At 35.0% G+C, this 3,213-nt stretch overlaps 1 pseudogene across 1 annotated transcript; it reads right to left on the bottom strand.

Moving 5' to 3' along the window:
* Positions 1–1,071: 1,071 nt before the first annotated feature.
* Positions 1,072–2,984, bottom strand: LOC307095286 (RNA transcription, translation and transport factor protein-like; annotated as a pseudogene). The gene is made up of 2 exons: positions 2,188–2,984; positions 1,072–1,128 (listed from the first exon to the last, which is right to left on the bottom strand). The product of its transcript is annotated as an RNA transcription, translation and transport factor protein-like (transcript).
* Positions 2,985–3,213: the final 229 nt, after the last annotated feature.

Genomic DNA, 3,213 nt, shown 5'->3' with positions numbered 1-3,213 from the left:
AAGTTGAGATATCTCTCCTGAAATTCAGCTCTGGTTTGTGGGACCCCAGCCAGTGCTTTGGTGCCTGCACCCTTCCTCACAGTTTCTATGCGGTCTCCACTTTCCAACCTTGGTTATCAGGGTACTCTCCAGCTAGTGTTCAGTTGATTATTCAATATGTTGTGGGCTTTTATTTTTTATTTTAGTTGTAATTCCTGTTTAGTCCTGGGAGTGTGTCTGTATAACATCCACTTACTCCACTGCCATATTTCTTCACAATAATATTAAATGTATTAAATGTAAATGGCTTAAATGCTCCAATCAAAAGACATAGGGTAGATGAATGGATAAGAAAAAATGACCCATATATATGCTGTCTACAAGAGTCCTACCTCAAAACAAAAGAATCACACATAATGAAAATGAAGGGATAGGAAATATTTTTCCAGGCAAATAAAAATGAAAGGAAAGCTGGTTTAGTCATACTCATATCTGATAAATAAGAAAAAAAATGAAGGCCATTTCATAGTACTAAAGGTATTGATACAACAAGAGGATATAATTCTGTTAAACATATACATATGCCCAATACAGCAGCATCCAAATACATTTAAAAAAAACTTCTAGAGCACATCAATGGAGATATCGACAGCAATACAATCATAGTAGGGGACTTTAACATCTCACCGACCTCACTGGATAGACCTTTTAGACAAAAAAAAAAAAATCAGTAAGAAACAGTGATCTTAAACTACACACTAGATCAAATGGAATTAATTGACATTTTCAGAACATTTCACACCAAAGCTACAGAATATATATTCTTTTGAAGTGCACATGGAACATTTTCAAAGATAGACCACAAGTTAGGACACAAACTAAGTCTCTACAAGTTCAAAAAATTGAAATAATATCAAACATCTTCTCAGATTACAATGGCATAAAATTAGAAATCAACTACAATAAAAACTCAAAATATTCAGGAGGATAATAACATATTATTAATCAATGAGTTGGTTACCAAAGAGATCAATGAGGAAATAAAAAGCATCATGGAAACCAATGAAAAATCAACACATAACAAACCCAAATCTATGGGACACAGTGAAAGCAATCTTGAGAGCTAAGTTCACAGCAATACAGGCCTACCTAAAAAAAAAAAAAAAAAAAAAAAAAAAACCAAGAAAAATTTTTAATAAGTTATCTAACCTATAACTTAAAGAATTAGAAAGAGAACAATAAGAAAAGCTCAGTGTAAGTGGAAGGGAGGAAATAATAAAGATGAGTGTAAAATGGCATAGAGACTAAAAAATACAAAAGATCAATGAAACCAAGAGCTGGTTCTTGGAAAAGATAAATAATATTAATGAACCTCTAGCCAGTCTCATCAGGAAATAAATATAGAGGACCCACATAAACAAAATCAGAAATGAAAAAGGTGAAGTAACAACTGTCCCCACAGAAATACAAAGAATCATTAAAAAATACTATTAAAGTACTAGTATATTCCAACAAACTAGACAACCTAGATGAAATGGACATATTCTTAGGAAAATAAAATCTTCCAAAACTCAATCAGGAAGAATCAGAAAACCTGAATAGGCCAATAACTACAGATGAAATTGAAGCCGTAATCAAAATACTGCCAGTAAACAAAAGCCCTTGTTTGGTCAGCTTCACAAGGGAGTTTTACTAAACATTCAAAGAAGAACTAACAACTATCCACCTCAAAGTAGTCCAAAAACTTCAAGAGGAAGGAACACTTCCAAGCTCTCTTTATGAGGGCAGCATTACCCTAACTCCAAAACCAGTTAAAGACACTTCAAAGAAAGAAAATTACAGGCCAATGTCACTGATGAATGAAGATGCTAAAGTCCTAAACAAAATATTAATTAGCAAATCGGATGCAGCAATACATTAAAAAGATCATACATCATGAACAAGTGGGATTTATTCTGAGGATACAAGGCTGGTACAATATTTGCAAATCAATAAATGTGATACATCACATAGACAGATTATAAGATAAAAATCACATGATCATATCAATGATGCAGAAAAAGCATTCAACAATATCCAACACCATTTTTTTTCCTCGCTGTCCCAAACTCTATTAAAGAAAAAGCAATGATGGTAAACCTCTAAAACATAGTCAATTTTCTGGGATTCTTCCCTTAAAAATGTGAGGTTTGATTTTGAAATACATACCATGAAGTGCATGGTTCCCAACTGTACGAAATAGGCGAGAGGCTGAAATCCTACTTTCCCCAGTCTGTGGTCTGTCTTTGGATCAGTAATAATTGCCTGAACATCTACTATGGCTTCATTAAATTTTGTCTATAGCTTTCTGAGCTCTTCTATATACAGCAATTGCAGAATTTGAGTAGCTTCATTAAGAACTGCATCTCCTGTGTCAAAACCAAGAATATGCTTGTCTAAAGCAACAAACAACCACTCTTTTGCTTGATTTGCTTTAGCAACTGCATCCTGGGTCAGGAGCTCCTGGACAAAAATGTAAATTGCCAGGTAATCATCATGACGTTGAATCTAAAGAAGGTTAGCCAAAGCCATTACACCAGCTTTAAAATCAGGATTATTAACACCCAAATTGATAAATGGCTCTGCATTTTTTAGCTGCATTGTCAGCATTTTTTGTATTATCAGATACTGAGTCCTTGTGTTTTTCAGCGTTATCTCCATATTCAAGTCTAACGGCTAAACCAAGAAGCCAGTCAATTGCTTCTGGTCGACCTTGAATCTTGAAAGGACAGCTAACATTTGTGAGATACTTTTCAAATAACTTTGGATAGTCACTGCTGTGGATGTTTCTTAAATTACCTCTGTCTTCAATCTTGTAGTGTCTGATTTTCTGGTCTTCAAGCCAAACCATAAAGTTTTTAAATTCTGTTTCATCTTTACAGTTGAAGCCGGTGGGGTTGTGGTAGTCAAGGGCCATCAGCTTTCGGGGGAGCATGGTCCCAGCTTCCTGCTCTGTCCCCCAGGCTTCGGCCTGGAGAGGAGAGGCTCAACAACATTTTTTGATAAAAATTTTCATCAAAGTGGGAATAAAGGGATAATAACTCAATGTATTAAAGTCCATATATGACAAACCTACAGCTAACATCACACTCAGTGGGCAGAAACTAAAACCATATACCCTACTAACAGGAACAAGACAGGGATATCCACTTTCACCACCTTTATTCAAAATAGTACTAGAAGTCCTAGCCATAA

The sequence above is a fragment of the Cnephaeus nilssonii genome, assembly GCF_951640355.1.
Source record: "Cnephaeus nilssonii genome assembly, chromosome: X".
Lineage (NCBI taxonomy): Eukaryota > Metazoa > Chordata > Mammalia > Chiroptera > Vespertilionidae > Cnephaeus > Cnephaeus nilssonii.
This window is presented reverse-complemented; position numbering and strand designations above follow the sequence as displayed.